Below are 21293 nucleotides of genomic sequence, written 5' to 3'. Positions count from 1 at the left end.
TGATATTCTACCCCTTTTTTTATATTGATAAAATTGTTGTATAAAAAAATGTCAAACTATTTATATAAATAAGAAAAAAAATACTAATAGACATTAATAGACTTCTATCAACTTCTATAAATGATAGACTTGTATCAGTTTTTCTCACTATAGATATTAATAAACTTCGATCATCCTCTATTAATGATAGACTTTTATCAGTTTCTATCGCTTAGAGACACTAATAAACTTCTATCGGTGTTTATGAAGGATAGATTTATATCAATTTCTATCAGTGATAAATGCTGATAGACTTCTATCGAAGTCTATCTATGATAGACATTGACAACAATGTCTATACAAACTATAATTAAATTTTGCTATTTATGTAAATATTTTTCATTTTCTATTTTTGAAAATCATTTTTAATAAACATGGGTAAATTATTAGTTTGACTTTAAAATATAATATTTCTGAATTTGTGACACATATATGTTTAGCTTAGAAGACATAACATAAAATAATGAATGAAATAACCAATGTAAAGTAAGAAAAGTAGAGTAAAAAGAAAATAGAATGCCTAAGTTTTTGTAAAATGTAGATAAAAATAAAATAAAAAAGCTATTTAGAAAGTTGTAAGAGTTACAAAATGTTTTGTAATTTCATTGCTAATTACAAATATATATTAAAGTTATTCAAATCTAACTCTTTCTTTACATTATGAATTCTATTGGTTTACTATATCGACTTTTTTCATTAAAATACTACTTTTTTCACAAGTTAATGAGAGAAATAATGAAAAGATGGGGAGAGAGGATGGATTTAGATGAATGAAAGAGAGGCATGAAGTTAATAAGAGAAGAATGTGTAGAGGAGGGAAAAAAGAGGTATTTAATTTAAAGAATATTTGTTTAATATTTACTAAATTTAAGTTTTATATAATAAAAGTTTCGAGAAAATAGTTAAAATAATATTCTTTCAAAGTAGTTTTAATTGGTATGTACTTCGTCCCTCAAATTTACATATCTAAAACGTCATATAGAATCATCTGTTGTACTAAAAACAGGAACATAGTAAATTTTGTAGAGACTCATGTATTTTTTAAAGAGTGATAATTATTACTCATATATCATTTGAAAATATACGAAAGGTTTGAGGCTTTGAGTTGGTTATTATAATCTGTGGGTTATAATAGTTTGTATTTGGGATACAGAATATTTTAATATCGGTTATAGTAGTTTGTGTTTAGGGTGCAAACTATTTAAGTTAGGATAGGAAATAGGAAATAAACATTATAATAAATGAAAAAAAGAGAGGATGAGTAAAAAATATATAGTAATATTGTTGCAAATAGGATTTTGAAATAGTATTTACTATATACTTAATTATAGGTTATAAATAGTTGTAAATACTACTGTTATATTTGGTGTCCCAAACCCATCTCGCTAACTTCATATCGGTGCCCAAACAATTTCATAATATTTAGAAGTTTAAAAATACTTTTTAATTATTATTATTTTGGGAAAGTCAAAAGCAGCACTTACAATGATTATAGAGAAAGTGCCTATAGAGTTGTTAGTCCAAGTGCTTATTAAAGATAGTCGTTTTAAAAAGTATGCAACCAAACACTAACAATTTTGTTTTTATTTTTGTTTTTAAAATATAAATATATATTCGAAAAATATGTAGGTGGAAGTTCGAACCTTAGACCTTTAGACCTTGAAGTTTAAGTATAAAATCAATTGGTGATGAGACGAGTAGCTTATGTATCTTATAAACATTAGAAGGTATCTCAATTCTTCCAATGTCAAATCCTCGACATGTGTTCTCCAAGAAATATTCTCCATTTGGTCCCGTTTGGTCTTGATGTGATCATCAATAAAAATTCATAACATAAAAAATTCAATCGTTACAAGTCATTTTAATATATAATTTAAAATTTGAAACTTTAGATAATTTTCTTCTGATGTTATTTTGACTATTATAAATGAGACGAGTACTTTTTAAAATAATCAAAATTACTTTTATTTAGTAATTTTGAAATGTCTAAAATCATTTTTCTTAAATTTAAATTCACTCAAAAATATATTTTAAATCGTGGAAGATATGAAATAAGTTTAAAAATATTTAATCAAGTATTAAATTGATTTTGAATATTAAATAAGACTGTGATTTTAACCACTACAAAATCATTTTCAAATCACCTTTAAAAGAAGTAGAAAATGCAAAGCAATCGCAATGTTTTGTGAGTAAAGGATTTGAATTGTATTGATTTTTTTAAAATTTTTTATTTACTTATTTTTATTTTAGAACTTATATAAAGTCTTGTTGTTATTATTATTATTTTTTTAAATGGTGTTGTTAGCTTTGGTGCATGTAATACCACTTTTTTAATACAATAATTATAGAGATTGAAAATCAAATCTCCAATCTAAAAAGATAAAAAAGAAAAAAAAAATGTTTTTAGTCTACGAACTTTGGGAAAGTAATAATTGAATCCTCAAATTTTTTTTTTTATAATTTAATCTATAAACTTTTAAATTTATAACAATTTAGGGTTTGAATTTCAATTAATAATAATTTGGTCGTTATAGTTTTAAATTTGTAACAATTTAGTACCTCTCATGAAACTTTTTGTGAAAAGTATCTGTCAATTTTTATAATCCAATAACTTATTATATATATTTATAGTTTATAAATAATTTAACATTGAATTAATTTATTGATCTACAAGTAAATTCTTTTATTGAATATTACAAAATGTTACATGACAGGGACTAAATCATTACAAATTATACAATATAGGGACTAACTTGTTATTTTTTAAAGTTCAGAGACTAAATTATAATAAATTTAAAATTATAGAGACTAAATCATTCTCAACTAAAATTCAAAGATTAAATTATTATTTCCATAAAAATTTAAAGACCAAAAATATTTTTAACATAAAAAACCAGAAGCGGATGTCTATTATTGCTGAGCTATGCACTTAGACCCCATTATTAGACTCATATATTAGGCGATTTGTTATTAAATATTTATTAGTTAATTTATTTTATTTTGAAAAATAATCCAAAATAAAGTTTTGCAATGGAATACATTATTACATCTATATGTCACTATGTACTATATGTTGTGAATGAATAGATGGGATTGTGCGCATGTGGTGCTGTTTGGTTAGTGGAACTTTGTTTTTTTCTTTTTTTCTTTTTTCCATTTCTTATATGCAATTATATTTTATTTTTAATTTCCTCTTCTAACATCATACTGACGTCTAATTCTAATAAATTTGCTTCTTTTATATTATCTTGTATTTTAGTTTTCATTTTAACTTTCTCGTAGAAAATGAAAAATCAATCTAATTTCAATGAACTACTTGAATTTAACGTATGTTTTAAAGTGAATTTAAATCGTCAATTCACTCTTGTCAATTTATAAAATTACTTTAGAATATGTTTTTTATCACCTCAAATTTAATTAATATTAAATTTTATACTTATAATTGTAATTTTTATATCATCAAAATTTTGAAGGGTAAAAAATATGTTTTTTTATGGTTTTGAAAATGTCACAAGTGATTTTAATCTATAAATTAATATCTTCCCTTAATTAAAAGATAAAAATTAAAATAATATATGGATATATACAAAAGATAAAATTAAAAGAAAAACATAAAAATATGAGTTATAAAATGTACAAATGTCTTGCCAAAGTATCGATTTGAACTTATATGCGTTTAAAAAAGATTTAAACTCTTAAAAAACTATTGAAAAATTGTTGCTCACTCCTAAAAGATCATGAAATTTCTAAATAGAAATTGGAATAATGATGAAAATAATACTAAGTTGCCAAATTTCCAAACAATTTTAAAATCAAATGATTTAAAATAAAAAGTAAATTTGATTAATACAATAAAGGCAATTTGGGAGTATTATAAAGGGGGATTATTAAATATAGAAAAACTAGGCTAAATAATTACAGCAATAGCAAAAAAAAAAAAAAAAAAGAAAAAAAGCCATGGAACAACGAAGTCCTAAACACGCGACCTGCGATTAATGAAACCAAAATCAGACTCGCGATTAATCGCTCGACCCATCCGTCTTCAAAAAAAATCGTCAATGTTCTTCTCAGACGAGTTATTTTGTCGATGTTCTTCTCAGACTTCTTTCAATATCAATCTTTCGTCAATGTCCTCCTCCTCCTCTTCTCCCCTTCTCCTCCTTCTTTCAATATTAATCCTCCTTTCATTTCAATATTTAATGTCACCGACTCACTTGAGTCCACTTGTTTCTTCCTTTTTGATAGACTATTATCATTGTCTATAACTAATAAATAAGAATAGTAGTCTTTTCTTTTCTTTTCTTTTTTTTAATAAACCATTGCTCCACTATAAGAATTTTGGGCTTTAATATATGTTGAAAAAGTGAAATCGGAGGTATAATGTCGATTTTTTTAAAATGAATTTTTAATGTCGATTTTAAACCGACATTGAAGTAGGCTACAATGTCGGTTTTTTTTAAAGTATTGTTGTATAATGTTTTCTTGCTTATAGTAGTTCCTGGTGTATAGTTGCTTTATAGAAGGTTTGTAGATTGTAGGATTGTGAAATTGTCTTCGAATTCCCGTAGTGGAAGTGATTGATCACTTTTGTCAATGAATTCATTTTTGGAACTAATTAAAATACAGAGAATAACTGTACAGAGGACAAATAGTAAACTAAGTATGCTTTCTTAATTCACAGAGAAGAAAGGGAAAGAGAGAAAAATTACCCTTGAAGAAACTGTTCTTCACGTTTTTCCTCTCATAGGAAGATCACAAATTCCTCTACCAAAATTCATGAACACAACAAGTATGAATACTATAGAGTCTCCAAAGATGAACATCACCACAAGAGACTTTCTCATGATTCTCAAGGTGAGAAATTAAGGCAGAGGTGTGAGCTTGCCTACTTAATTTTTATGAGGAAAAAAAGGGAATTTTTTAGATAAATCTTACAAAGAGGAAAACGATGGAATTATGCAGAGAGAACTCAACTGTGTTTCATGTAATGAACTTCTTATACTCCCCTGTCTTTTCCTATATATGAGAGAAAGGGGGAGTTATAAAATAACTCCCATCACAACGTGAAATCCCATGGGAGTTATTTTGCAATTTAATTATGTTAAATTAATATAGTTAAATAAAATTATATATTATATCACATATAATACATAACCTATACTTTATATTATATCACATATAATATAAACTAACTTTATATTCTCTCATATAACCTACAGTTTTGATATGAATCATATTCACATTAATTTTAATCTATAGCTTTTATATAAATCTTATTCATATAATTAATATTTGAATCATATTCAGATATTATCTCTCTCATTAAATTTTATATTATAATGTATCCAAATACATTATATTAATCGTATCTCATACAATTAGTTTCCTTTAATTAATTTGATCAATTTAAATTAATCTAAAATTAATTGGTTCTCATTAAACCTTTATTGAGCTAGCAAGGGATCTTATGGATCTACAGATTAAAAGCTTCAATGATATAAAATTAATTAATTAAACTCTTTAATTAAATTAGTCAACATTCATTAATTGTTGGTCACTCCACTAAAGACCGACAGCTACACTATTCACACTATAGATATATTTGTATCCATTGGATATAACCAATGAACAGTAGGTTGACTCTACACAAATTGCTCGAACTGCAACTGGGTCAAAATTGTCGTTTTACCCCTATAGTTACATCTAATTTCTTAAATACTACTGATCATTCTAATGAATAATTAGTCATAGAGCAATCATAACTAGACCTCTCTCTGACCAATGTGAAGGTGAGATGCCTCATTGTTCAAGACACGAGATCAACCCTTAAGAAAGCAATTTATCTACTTACCCTATGCAATGAGAAGGAGTAATTCCTTCTTGTGTAGTCGTGTTCCCAGCTCCTATTTGGGATAAAGTCGGTGTCATTAACTCAATTTAACCCAAGACAAATGAAATTTATAATGCTCAAACAACAACTAAAACTAACACATAGTTATAGCGAAAGTAGAGGTCGATCTACAAGGAACCTCTATTAATTGGCAAGATTTGACTTTTGAATTCCAAATTATAACAAACTAGGGTGGGGGGTTGTTGGTTTTAAAGAAACTAAGTAAAATCAAAATAAAAGCAATTGTAACAAGAATTGTAACATAAACTTTCTTTATATATATATATAGTAAAGATTCTATTTGATTTTAAAATCAAACTCAAATTATGTAAACAATCTTCAACAGAATTACCATACACAGTGAAATCATCCATAAAAATTTCTATGCACTTTTCTACGTAGTCAGAGAAAATACTCATTATGCATCGTTGAAACGTACTTGGGGCATTGCATAGCCCAAATGGCATTCTCCTACACGCATATATACCATAAGTGCATGTAGACGTGGTCTTTTCTTTATCTTCCTATGCTGTTGATATTTGATATAATCTTGAAAATCAATCGAGAAAACAAAAATACGGTTTCTCGGTAAGCTGTTCAACCATCTGGTCAATGAAAGGAATAGGAAAGTGATCCTTTTTTGTTACCTCGTTTAGTTTTCTGAAATCTATGCACATTCTCCAACCGTTTTTTACTCTCATTAGAACCATCTCATCTTTATCATTTCTTACAATGGTCATTCCAGTTTTCTTTGGTACCACATGTATTGGACTTACCCATTGGCTATCTGAAACTGGGTATATTATTTCGACTTCAAGGAGTTTGATGATTTCCTTATGAACTATTTCTTTCATCCTTGGATTAAGTCTTCTTTGAGGTTGGACGATGGTCTTGGCTTCATCTTCTAAAACAATCCTATGCATACATAGGGAAGGGCTTATCCCCTTGATATCATCCAAAGTCCAACTGATTGCTTTTTTGTAGATCTTCAATGTTTCTACTAATGTGCATTCTTGAGAATGTGTGAGTTCCTTAAAAATGATAACTGGAAAGGCCTTTCCATCTCCAAGGAATACCTACTTGAGGTGTGAAGGGAGAGCCTTAAGCTCGATCCCTTGTACGTGAGATTCATTAATATCCTTATTAGAAGAATTAACATTCAAGTCAAAATCATTAGAAGTAAGCAAAGAATCAATTGAAGTGTCATCATCATCAAGATCAATAGAGGGGATAGCCAAACAGTCAAAATTTTCATCAATAGTTAACAACAATTCATCAAACATATCACATGTATATATGGAGCAATGAGACAAATACTCCTTGGGAAATTTCATGGCATCATATATATTGAACAACTTTACTTCTCCATCAAATTCTACCGATAAAGACCCCTTATCTATGTCAATTCTAGTTTTTGCAGTTTTCATGAAAGGTCTTCCAAGTAAAATGTTAAAAGAAGAAGTAGTGTAAGGTTCATCCATTTTCAAGATGTAAAAACAATTGAAAAAGTCAATTCTCCTACTCTGAAAGACATCCTCAACTATGCCTAGAAGTTGTATGTATGCAAACATTAGTTTTTTGTAGGCCATTCAATTTTAGGTCTTTATAAACACGGTAAGGCATAACATTTATTGAAGCACCTAAATCTAGCATAGCATGAATAATAATTCTATCTCCTATTTTGTATGGCAAGGTAAACACTCCAAATCTCTACATTTTTTAGACATGTCTTTCTTTAATAAAGCAAACACATTTTTACTAACCATTACTCTCTCCTCTTCCTTCCCTTTTCTTTTAGGTACACAAATCTTTTAAAAATTTAGCATACCTGGGTATTTGTTGAATAGCTTTGAGCAAAAGGATGTTGATTTGTATCTTTTTGAACATATCAATAAGCTCTAAATCAGTATCTTCTACCTTAGGCTTTGCTAATCTACAAGGGAATGGTGCTTTAGGTACATATGATTCTACTTTAGGAAGAGAGTAATCACATACCTCGAGAAAAATGGAAGTTTCTTTTGGTTCACTTACCTTGCTTTCTTGTTCATTTATTACCTTTTCTTACTTCTTTGGAGGTGATTGAATCAGGTTTGCATCTTGAGAGGAAGAAGGAATTTCCTTCCCATTTCTAAAAGTTATGGCATTTACGTTTGCGTGTTTCGGTTGGGCGAGGAGTTACCAGATGATTTACTCTCAAATTTTCTTACTACAATTGCAAGCTGAGTAATTTGAGAGCCCAAGTTTAAGAAGCCTTGTCTAGTCTCTTGATGAAAGGATTTAGTGTCTTGTTAAAGAAGTTTGGTTTCTTGTTGCAATTAGATTTTGTCTTTTTGTAATTAATGGAGTTCCTGTTGAAATTTTAAGGAGTGGTCAGCAAGGGACTTCACAACATCTTCTAAAGACATACCTGAGGAGGTTGAAGATGACGATCAGTTCCAATTCTCATATTGCCCTTGAGATCCCCATTTGAAATTGGGATGATCACTCTATCCTTGGTTATAAGTTTGCCTATGGTGGTCATATTTCCTCTGAAATCCTCCAGTGGAATTTACTTAGTTTCGTGGGAAAGTCTCGGAAGTATGTCCAACTACTCCACATGTTTTGACTTGAGGAAGCTCTTCTTGAGCTACTTGAGTAAAAAAAGAAACGAGGTTAGATACTTGTGATCTTAGCTCACTTACTTCACTGGATTGAGCAACAGTGTGAATGAGAATCCTTGTCCCAAAATTATGAGAGTTCTCCGCCACAGTAGATATGAGCTGACTTGCTTCAGTGGACGCCTTGTCTGCAAAAGCCCCTCCGATGGCAGCATCAATATTGCTTCTCTCCGATGGAAGCAAGCCTGAATAAAAATATTGTATTAGAAACTATTTAGATGTTTGGTGATGTGGAATTGAAGCACACAACTTACTTCACTGGATTGAGCAACAGTGTGAATGGGAATCCTTGTCCCAAAATTATGAGAGTTCTCCACCACAGTAGATATGAGCTGACTTGCTTCAGTGGACGCCTTGTCTGCAAGAGCCCCTCCGATGGCAGCATCAATATTGCTTCTCTCCGATGGAAGCAAGCCTGAATAAAAATATTGGATTAAATACTGTTTAGATGTTTGGTGATGTGGAATTGAAGCACACAATTGTTTGTATCTTTTCCAGTATTCTTAAAGGGATTCTCCTGTTCTTTGCTTAATCCCATATATTTATTTTCTTATATTATGACCTTTAGATGCTGGGAATTTTTGTCTAAAAGTTTCTTTTCTAAACCACTCAAAGTAGTAATGGAACCCATCAATAGGTAATATAGTCAATCTTTGGCCACATCTTTCAAAGAGAAGGGAAAGGCCTTAGATTGAGTTTCTCTTGTGTTACCCCGTGTGGGCGCATTCCATCACATACTAGATGGAACACCTTCATGTGTTTATGTGGGTCCTCGCCGGGTTGTCCTCTAAATGTGGGTAGGAGATGCACAAGTCCCAATTTAAGTTCAAATAGGACAGTTATCTCCGGATATATGATACACAACGGTTGTTGATTATACTCCCTCTCTGTTAGTTCTCGCAAGATTCGTTCTCTTATGCTTCTCCCATGTTGTTTGGTTGAGTAGGTTCTTCTTCTTGATGCTCAAAAGCTTGCTCTTCAAATTCTTCTTCTCTTCCTCTTGTTCTTTTCTTTCGAAGTTGCCTTTCTTCAAGGTCAATGTCTACTATCAAATCACAAAGTACACTCTGAGAGGAATGGGTCATGCACAAAAGGAAATTTAATCAACTAACTATTTTTTAGTTTATAATTTCTTTTATTTTTTTTAAAAGGAATTCAAAATTCAAATTAGCCAATTGCTCGGTTTCCGAGCAAGGGCGCCAATTTGTTTGAGATAAAATCGATGTTGTTAATTCAATCTAGCCCAAGACAAATGAAGTTTATAATGCTCACTAAGTAAAATCAAAATAAAAGCAATTGTAACAAGAATTGTAACACAAACTTATATATATAGAGAGAGTAAAGATTCGACAGTGAGAGATTCTTGGGAAATCTTTAATAACTAGGTTAACTATCATTGATCATGAAAATTCAATATCTCATAATCCAATAAGATAAAAACCCTAAAGGCCCAGTTAGCTATTTTCCATTAATTTCTATTCAAATTCAACAAAAGAACATTGAAGATTGCAGAAAATTCAAGAAAATTACACAAGATCTCAAGAATTTATACATAGAGTAAAAATTTTCCAAGAAAATTACTTACCTAGCCATAAATTGGAGAAGTCTTGAAAGAATCCATTGAAAAATTGATAGAATCCATGAAGCAATTCACAAAAAGACTTGTGAATTTTACAATAACTCTCTAAAAAAAAAAAGAATTTTCATGGGTTTATCTCTCAATTTCATTCTCACTTTCCCTCTCAAAAATAAAATCTTCCTTTTTTTCCCTTGTGAAATCTGGAAAACTGAAGGATTATATTAGTTGAAGGTTACAGCGTTGTGACCCTACGATGACGCTCACTCTAACGCTCAGTTGCGCAAGGGCGCGTGCGCATTTTTTATTTTTCCGTCAACTTCTAGAGCGTTATCCAATTTTGCGATACTACCCTATTTTACAACATTTTGGTGCTTTTTGTCTTATAGCGTTGAGCTAGCATTGGAGTATGTTCTAGTGAGAGCGTTGCGACGCTTCGAGTGGTATTGAAGCATGTTGAATTGGTTCAATTGAAGGGTGGAATGGTAATTTGCCAACTCTTTTTCTTCTTAATTGATTGTTTTGTCTAATTTGACTCCATTTAGCTCCATATTTGTAATGATGACTCAGTTTGTATTAGAATTAGATTTTATCTACAAAATAGATGTTTTAAGCAAACAATTAATATAGAATTGAGGGAATTAACACTAAGAACATCAGCTCCCCACTTGGACGAATCACCTAAATGGTAGGCTTATTGAGTCGGTGAATCTGACCATTCTCACCCATATAGATGAAAGGACCATCCTGATATGTAAGTATTCACAACTCATTAAGGATTAAGATCAAGTCACCTATGGTTATCTTAGTAAAATATAAGTCTCTTCAAGTAACGGGGTTATAAAGAAAGACTAATCATTTCGCTGTCTGGTTTTATACAAACTATTTGTTTAGGATGCCCCTACTCACATGTCTCCACATGAACGATCAAGATCAGATCATTTGTATCACTTTACAACAATTGTAACAATTACAAAGTGGGTCATATTCATAATGTTACCAAGATAAGGTACCCAACTTTATCCATATATTATAAACTTTTTAGATTATTACTCAAACATGTATCTGGTGAGATACGTGTCAAGTCATATTCATAGTGTTACCAAGATAAGGTATCCAACCTTATCCATATATTATAGACCTTTTAAATTATTACTCAAACATGTATCTGGTGAGATACATGTCACCAGATACATGTTTGAGCTACTTTAAATAACCTACAATCTTAATTTATTGGTTTTGGGTTAATGTAACTAAATATTAAATAAAATAACACTTTATTTTATAAAATGAATAATTCGTTCGTAAAAATAATTTACAAACTACTAAACCATGAGATTTAGGGCATTAATCACAACATTTCTATTACTGTCTATCATCGATAGGCAACTATCAGTGTGTATCACTGGTAGACAATGATAGACTACTATTAAGGTCTATCAATGATAGTGTTCTATCACTATCTATCACTAATAAATAGTGGTAGACCACTATCATTGTCTATTAATATATAATGATTTTGTTGATAGTTTTGTTGCTAGTTGTTGGTAGTTTTATTGTTTTTAGATATTTGCTGATAGATATACTAGATTATGTTATTGAAAATTTTGTTAGTAACATATTGTTTTAATATATCTTTTCAAAGATAGACAGTGATGGAGCTCTATCGCAATCTATCAATAATAGCTCTTTCACTCTCTATTTGTGATCGACAACATGTTATGTGGAGTCTTGTTGATAGAACGCTAAATTAGATTTATTTGTTATTGTTGATAGAACAATGATAATTGTCATTAGTATATGTTAGATGTTATTTCTATCAACAATAAACATTGATAGACATCCGTTAGTATCTACTAATGAAAGACAATGATAGAAGTGTCTATCATTGACACTTAGTTTGTTGTGCTTCCATTAGTTCAATGATAGAAGTGTTTATCAGTGTCTATCACTAACACTTAGTTTGTTGGCGCTTTCACTAGTTCAAGTATTTTTTTCCAATGGACTTCTATCACTGATTTTAGACATAGATAGATATTTATCATTGTTTCTCTATGATAAACTTTTATCATGGTCTACTATTGATAGACATTTGGTAGAATTCTACTAGTGTCTATCGGTAATAAATTGTATATGCATCTTCAAATGGACAAATAAAAAACAGAGTAATATAGTTGAGAAAACAATGAAACATTGTAACAATGAAATTAAAAAAATGTGAAGATAGATTGTGATATTGGAAGAAAAAAAAAATTCAATTCTTAGTTACCAGAGTTGTATCATAGACTATCACTGTGACTCCCAAATTTTCAGGTAAATTTAAAATAATTACTATGAATTATTTGAGTTATATTTTGGGATTTTTTAGGCCAAAATTGAATCAAGATGTTGAGTTAATTCATTTTGAATTTCTTAACATAACTAGTTGAGCCATGTTGGATTTTTTGGATGTAAAATTGAACTATTATGCTATAATAATTTAATTTAGATCAAGGTGATAAGAGATTTTGCAAATTTGAAAATATTTGGCTTTGAATTAGTAATTGGGAGTTAGTTATTTTGGGAATTTTAGATTTATTGAAATTGGTTGAATTGAGGTGATGTGAGTGAAGAAATGGTGAAGTTCCACTACGGAAGTGGGAACGTCCCTATTTCGATTTTTATATAGAAACAAAATTTACATAACATAATTTGCATTTAAACAAGAAAATTACAGCATACTTCTCTAAAAGGAATTAGAGAAGAATTAAAACCTTACCTTGAAGAAAAACTTCTTCACGTATTCCCTCGATTCGGTCATGAAATCTCTGTCTAGAACTCGATCTCCAAAGATTGAAATCTCAAATGACCACCACCACAAGAGAACCTCAAGTATTCTCCTTAGGGGATGAGAATAAATAGAAGTGGTGGGCTCTACTAAGAATTTGGGAAAAGGGAAACAATTTTGAGAGGAAGTGTGATCTTTGAGAGTAAATTACAAAGAGAATCCTGACCTTTAAAGATTAGGGGAAGAAGATTAAAAAAAAAAAAAAAACTGTCCATTCTCACGTCATGTCAAGAGAGAAAAACCCTTTTTAAATTAAAACTATTTTAATTTAATGAAAAAATATATAATTATACAATAACCACTCTATTATATAATATATATATTATACCATATGTTATATAAAAAATAACATATAACCTATAGTTTTTTTATATTGTATCAAATACAATATAACCTATGGTTTTTATTTCTCTCGATCATTCATGATATTTAGTATAAATCATATTTATACTAAATTTAATTACATAATTATCATCATACAATTAGTATATGAATCACATTCGAATATTTAATTCCACTCAAAAGTAAACTTTATAATGTATCAAATACATTATATTAATTAAATTAATTATATTATATCACATATAATCAATTTAATTAATTATATCACATATAATTATTTTCTTTAATTAATTTGTCCAATTCAAATTAATCTAAAATTAATTCCCAATAATCGCTACAATGGGGATTTTATGGACCTGTAGATTGAAGCTCCAGTCATCCATTAACTGTCAGTTATTCTGCTTAAGACTGACAGCTACATTCTTCCCACTAAGATATATTTCTACGTCCATGATATAACGAGTGAATAGTGTGATGACCCTTCACGAATTGCTCGTAAGTACATTTGGGCCAAAATTACCATTTTACCTTTGTAATTATATCTAACTCCTTAAGTACCACCGATCCCTCTTATGAACAATAAGTCATAGTCCAACTATGATCAAATAGAGGGTGTGGCCACATTGTTCAAGCCCCAGAATCAGTCCTTAAGGACGCAATTTATTTACTTACACCAACGTCAGGGAAGGAGTGAAGTTGAAGTTCGTCTTGTGTAGTTATGTTCCCAACTCCCCAATCAAACGAACCTAAAAAATGCTAGGCATATTGAGTCGGCGATCTGGGCACTCTCATCTATGCAAATCAAGGGACCGCCTTCATAGGTAGAAGTTCACAACTCATTAAGAATTCTGGTCAAGTCACCTATGGTTATCCTGGTGAATTGTAAGTCTCCGTTATTAACGGCATTATATAATGAGACTAATCATTTTGTGGTCTGATCCTATACAAACTCTTTATATAGGATACACTCGCTCACATGTTTTCACATGAATGATCAAGATCAGATCATTTGTAGCACTTTACAACATATGTAACATCTATAAGCGAGAATGTCACCAGGATAAAGTACCCAACCTTATCTATTTACTATAGACCATTGAGATTATCATTTAAACAACCTGTATGTATTTACACACATGTTTAAATTACCTAAAATAACCTATGATATTTGTTTATTGGATTGAGTGTATAATCATAAAATAATAATTATTTTAATAATAACAATTTGTTTATATAAAGTTTAAAAACTACAAGAAGAGAGATTTAAGACATCAATTCTAACAATCACTTGTTCTAAAGTTGGAGCCAAATGTACGTACAAAATATAATAAATTAGGGAATATAAACAGTGAGAGGTTAAGTTGGATTTGATGGAGTAAAATGTTTAAAAATATATTTATATATAATAAGGAATGGGGGAAAAGGTTTATTTATATATTAATTTAAATATGTGGAGTTAGGGTTTAAAAAGAAGAGAAAACAATATATTTTTATACTATTTAAGGAGTCGTTGGGAAGCATGCCCTAAACCCTCCTCCATTCTCATCTTCTTCTTCCTCTCCATCATGAACCAACCCCAGCCTTCTCCTACACACCGCAGACCAGAATCAAGGCTTCAGCCGCCATCATCGACCATCCATTGTGCTCTACCCGCCGCAAGTCGTTCGTTGTCGGTCTACAGGTTGTCTGTCAGTTGTCTGACTCTCGTGAGAACGAGCCTAGTCATTGTTCTTCTTCCGTTTCATCAGTTTTTCGATTGTGTTTTCAGCAGGTCGACGCTTCGCCTAACATCGCCGACCGGACGCTGTCGTCCATTTCTGCCTCTGCCACTATAGGTTAACGCCGTTAGCGTGGGGATCAACGGAAAGACAATTTTTTTTGTCAGTTTTCCCTTAAGTGTTTCAAGTTTAGGTTACCAATTGAGATTGATTTTCGTTGCTGCTGTGTTTTTGTTGTTGGGGTGGTAAATTGAAGGTTTAGAGGAATTTTTTTTTGGATCAAGAGCAAATTTTCCAACGATTTTAAGGGTGTTTTAAGGTGAGTTTCATGGGTTCATTGTGGAGTTTTCACGTGGGGTTGAATACACATAAAACTTTTAGGACTAAATTTTCTTTGTCCATGTTTTGACTTTACATTTGAAGTTTTGAAGGGTTTTACCAAGCTGTCCAAAAAAGTTAAAAGGTCGGTTCTGAGGCAATCTTATATGGAATATCAATTTGGGTAAAGGGATTTTGCTTTAAGAGGATAAAATTAATTACATATTGTGTTTTAGGATTTTACGCCAAGAAGTTTAAGCTGAGGGTTGGGTTGATTTATTATGCTAAGATAAGTGGTTTACTACTAGTTCCCAGCGAACCAGGTGCCCTAACCAAGTTGATGATACGATTGCGCATATATGTTAAAGCATGGTGTTATTGTGATGAAATAATTTACTATGTTTTATGGATGAATTGATAAAGGTGCACTGAAAACCTATGGCTTATGTTACTAAAATTATTAATGGTTAGGTGTGAAATCTGAATGTTATAAGTTTCATATTAGACTGATGATGATTATTAGCAATTCTATCAGGTCGTATACATCTCATGTTTGTGAACCTTCGAGTTCACTTTCTATTCTAACATTTCGGTGTCCCTATGGGATTGTCACCTATGCTTATGATTATGACCTTTCAGGATCACTACTTATAAAAACGTGCCTTCAGGTTGTCTCGATAGGAAGGCTAACAAGTTCACCTAGTGGGCCTAATGGATGGTGGGTCACTTACTGAGTATTTTTTTACTCACCCAATTTTTTACATATTTTTAAGGTGAATGGAAGGACAGAACGACAAATGATAAGAAAAAATTGTGATCGAGCCTCTAGGACTTGACATCGCTTCCACATATATTTCTTCCAATTTTTATGTTTTGTGTTAGAAATCAAACATTCAAATTCTTTTCTTAACCTATTTATTTATTTATTTATCTATTTATTTATTTTTATTTTAAACTGGAGTTAGGGGTACCTCGAACCATGAATTTATGTTTTTATTCTTTTGGTGCATCACTTATGTAACCCCTAGAACTTGACCACCTAAGTACTTATTCTTGAAACTTACTTTGTTGTTAAAGTTTTCACTGTTATTTTAATTGTATACCATGTTATGCATATTGTCAGTATGTAGAGGTATTGAGAGAAGGAAAATATTCTACGTATTAGGCAAGGAGGCTTTCTGGTGGAAAGTAGAGGTTTCAATAAATAAAAGGGGGCCTGTGGAGTTAGATCCATGCCATGCATCTAAGGGCCAAAGTAAAATAAAAAGAAAAAAGGATTGCCTATGTGTAGAATGCGAGCCATGCACTAAAGGCCTTAGGTTTAGAAGTTAGCACGGGCAGAGCGGCAGGCGTTAGCCTCATTAGGGGTTGAATTGCTCAAAGGAGGCAACGTGCGAGCAATCAAATGCCCAAGTCAAGCGTTGAAGGAGCTTCAAGGCAGGGCGCTAGGTGAGGAGTTAATGATAACACGCGTTGGCCGCGAGGACTAGAGGTTAATTACTAAGTATGGGTCGCTTGTATACATTGGCATTGGTGGGCAGTTTAACATTGGAGTAGCATTGGTCTATGGAGGTTAATTGGGACTATTTTGGTCGAACAAGGCATGAAGGGGCAGCAGGGTGAGGAATACGGTGGTTGTGCATGCACTGGCCGAGAGAAAGGTTCGAGTGAACGCAAGCCTTAGGTGTTAAGGTGAAGAAGAAGAGTTGGATTAATCCCCCAGTTAGTGGGTTAAGTAGCATCATTAGGGGCTTTAAATATGAGTTAGTGGCCTAAGTGTCATCAGATTAGGCCACTAGGTCATGCAAGCCTTAATATAAATATGAGTTGAAAAAGGATAAATCAGTTTTGAAAATTTTCCTCGTGCCAAGGATGTGCATTTTTAACCAAAGTGTGCTTCAATTAGTGTTGAAGGGAACCCAAGGTTGCCATAGAGAAATTCCCACAAATTCTTGTTGGAAATTTGAAGAATCTGAAGAGTATTCAAATTTCTGATTCACCCGAACAAGTTGAGAAGATTAGAGGAATTTGAGCTCATCCAGCGAAATTGGAAGCTCAAATTTAAAGTAAGATAGGTAAGATGATTAGGAAGAAGTTCTTAGAAGGAATTTTTTTAAGATAATGTTTGGATTTTATGTTATAAGAGTTGGAAGTTGAATATGGAAATTTTGTGGATGAACAAGTAAGGCAGCTGCAATGAGTGGTTAAGTTTTAGTAAGGATTTTCAAGTTTTCTATAATGGTTAAGCATGGTTGCTTGGAGTGTAACAAGATTTTAATTAAGAGATTCTCCAACGCATGATTTGGGCATAAGGAAAAATACGACTTGGACACATGGTCCTTTTTTAGAGACTACGGCCTTTGTAAAGCAAGCGTACATTTTTAGTAAACTTTGTGCCAATGTTTCTAAGAGTGTTTATGTCATTCAAAGCATGTTTTAAGTTCCAAAGTATGGAAACTCTAGAGGAATTTTATGAAGCATACTTAAGTTTTTACGATTAAAACCATGTGTTGATAAGAATTTCTTTAAGTGAACTACTTCTCATGACTATACCTATGTTATGCTTTCGAAGAATTCCTAATATTTGAAATACTATTATTTTAGCCTAGTATCATGTTTGAAGTGTTTTACCAACTAAACCTAATATTCAAGAAGATGAAGGTATCTAGGTGATCGAACAAAGGTAATCGACATTGAGTGATCTAGCAAAAGGCCTCTTCTTCAACTTAGGCAAAGAAATATGATTGTTCTTCAAATAAACTAATGATGATTGAGATTTCTAGTGTTTTATATACTCATAGAGATGTTACGTTCTTTTATGTAAAAGTACTGTTCCTTAAACTTGACTAATGAAAATATATATATGTTTACTCAGGACATTATTTTTACTTATTAAGTTATTTATGTACATATGTTCTAAAAGAATTTCACTCATTGGGCATTTTAAGTTCATCCTTTCCAAATGTTTTCATTTTTCTAGGTAGTAGTCAATTCCCTGGAGCCTAGTGGATCTGTCAGACTGCCGCAAACTCAAAATCTCAGAGAACTAGGAGTTTAGGTGGTCCATCTTGTTTTGTTTAAATGTTAAGGCTATCATGTACATATTAGGGTGTAAGAGTAGAACCCTTAGTGGTACGGTTGTAATATAAACTTATGCAAAGTTATTTTGGTTATGTATAAGTTTGTGAGTGTCTCTGCTTGATGATGGAATTGTATACTTGTGAGTCTGATGAGAATGTGTGGAATAGAAGTGTATATATAATTGTTATCAGGCTCAACAATTGCGAAGGAAATAGGTTGCAGGAATAAGATAGACAGTAGTTGTCATACGAGGGTTGACATATGCTATCTTCACATCTCCTTCAAGATTAAAAGGGTGGGGGTGTGACAAGTTGGTATTAGAGCATAAGGTCTTGGGAAAAAGTAGAATCATGCAGTAGATCAAGGGCATGTAAATATTACCAAAGAACCTGTAATGCATGGGATGAAGACTCTATATGAGAACTTGAAGTACGTGGGGATTGTGACCCTATCAGAGAACTTGTAACATAAGAAACCACGTCTAAGGGAGAGTCTAGTACCCCTCAGAATAAAGTTGGTCCTAACAAGGAGGATGGGGTTTTCAACAAAATAGCACAGAGATTAGTAGCTAGTGTAGGATCCGTGCTAGTGGATCCAAAGAAGAAATATCGAATAGAAAGGAAGAAGGCACTAGGTGCAATGATGTTTAAAGGTACAATAGACTTGACAAACCCTAAGGTTTGGCTGAATTTGATTGAGAAATGTTTTCATGTGATGAGGTGCCCTGACGACCAAGAGGTCGAGCTGGCTGTATATCTGCTCTAAAAACAGGCAGAAAATTGGTGGAGAGTTTTAGACTCCAGGAGGAGTGCTACCAAGACTATGACGTGTGAAGAATTCAAGAGGGTCTTTGAAGACAAGTAATACCATAGTTCATTTCGTGAGGCAAAGAGAAAAGAGTTTCTAAAGCTTGTCCAAGGCTCGATGTCAATAGTGGAATATAAGCAGAGATATATTGAGCTATTGAGGTATGCTTCTACTATTATTATTGAGGAGAAGGATAAATGCAAGCATTTTGAGAGTGATTTGAGGAAATAGATCTGAACACCAGTGACCGCCATAGCTAACTAGATGGACTTTTCCCAATTAGTAGAAATGACAATGAGAGTTGAGAAGAGTTAAACAGAGGAGGAGCATGATAGAGAAACTGTGAAAGGTGGCTTGTAGGATTAGGCGAACAAAGGAGAAGGACGGAGATTTACTCCAGATGTATCAGGGAAGAGGAACTTTAAGCCTCGTTATAATGGGCAGTTGACTACCAGAGGCGGTGGAGCTGAGAGTTAATAGAGACAGAGCAGGAGGAGGTTTGGTCAGCCAGATATTTCGGCTGGAGGACCCAGGTCAGGGCATATAAGTAAGTCTTTCGCCAGTTGAACTGGGAAGCCCCTATGTTTGAGTTGTGGCAAACACCACGGTGACAGTGTTATAGTGGAAGGAATGTCTGTTACCAATGTAGGTACATAGGCGACTACAAGAGGGAATGCTCTTAGTCGATCCCAGAAACCCAAACGGAAAAGAAAGTAACATCTCAGACAGTAAATCAGCCTAGAGTGGTTGAAGCTGGAGGAAGGTACCAACGAAGCCAAGCAAAATAGCATAGCTAGAATGCCCACGATAGGAAGTAAATGATTATGCTATGACCCAATAAGAGGCCGAGGAAGCGCCTGATGTTATGACCGGTATGATAATTATTTGTAAACAACCTGCATATGTGTTGTTAGATCCAAGAGCAACTCATTCATTTATTTCCAACATGTTTGCGCTGACAATTGATAAGGTGTTACAAAATATGTTTGAAGACCTATTTATTTTTACTCCTGGAGAAACTCATTCATTAGTAAGGTGGTTGTAGTAAAAGAAATTTATAAAGACCCTGAAGAATGCCATCTTAAAAGAGGCTCATAGCACAGCCTATGTGATGCACCTAGGCAATACTAAGATGTACAAAACATTAATGAAGTCTTACTGGTGGTCTGGAATGAGATGAGACATAGCAAAGTAGGTAGATAGATGCTTTGTTTGCCAACAGGTTAAACCTTAACATCGGAGACTGACAAGATTACTTAATCCATTTTCAGTACCAAAGTGGAAATGGGAACATGTTACTATGGATTTCTTATTTAGATTGCCCAGGATCCCGAATGGATATGGTGGCATATAGGTAATTGTGGATAGGCTTACTAAGACTGCCAAATTCTTATCGGTCAAGATCACTTTTACACTCGATGGTTGTCCAAGCTATATGTTGATAGAATAGTGAGCCAGTATGAAGCTTTAGTATTGATTCTATTAGACTGAAACTCGAGGTTTACTTCAAAATTTTTTCTTAGATTACAAAAGGCTCTTGTTACAAAATTACATTTTATTATCGCATTACATCCGTAGACGGATGGGCAGTCAGAGCAAATTATTCAAACTTTGGAAGATATGTTGAGAGCTTGTGTGTTTTAGTTCAAAAGTAGTTGGGATACACACTTGCCATTAATGGAGTTCACTTATAATAATTATTATCATTCTAGCATTGGAATGACTCCATTGTTTGGTTGTATGTCCTAAAACTCGCAGTTTGTAATCTTTATACATATACTATTTGCAATAAAATTTCATTAAGGTTTATTCAGTAAAGTTATTATTAAATATGTAAATTGTACTTGGAAAGCCTAAATTCAATAAACCAACGAACCCCTGGCTATAGCATGAATACTTAAACTATACGTAAGGACATAAAAGAGGATCAACTTTAGGTATACAGCTGAAACAGTCTATAAGTATAAGGATAAGGTTGGATACCTTATCTTGGGGACACTATGGATGCTACCTGCTTTGTATTTGATACAAACGATGT

General features: G+C 32.1%; 1 long non-coding RNA gene across 1 annotated transcript; it reads left to right on the top strand.

The window, feature by feature from the left end:
• Positions 1-14843: 14843 nt before the first annotated feature.
• On the top strand, positions 14844-18522 carry LOC120078424. Its single transcript, XR_005482012.1, has 3 exons — positions 14844-15211; positions 16007-16085; positions 18348-18522. It is a non-coding gene; the product is annotated as an uncharacterized LOC120078424 (long non-coding RNA).
• The last annotated feature ends 2771 nt before the right edge of the window (positions 18523-21293 follow it).

This window comes from Benincasa hispida, chromosome 5 (genome assembly GCF_009727055.1).
Source record: "Benincasa hispida cultivar B227 chromosome 5, ASM972705v1, whole genome shotgun sequence".
Classification (NCBI taxonomy): domain Eukaryota; kingdom Viridiplantae; phylum Streptophyta; class Magnoliopsida; order Cucurbitales; family Cucurbitaceae; genus Benincasa; species Benincasa hispida.
The sequence above is the reverse complement of the archived record's forward strand: the minus strand, read 5'-3'. Positions and strand labels throughout refer to the sequence as shown.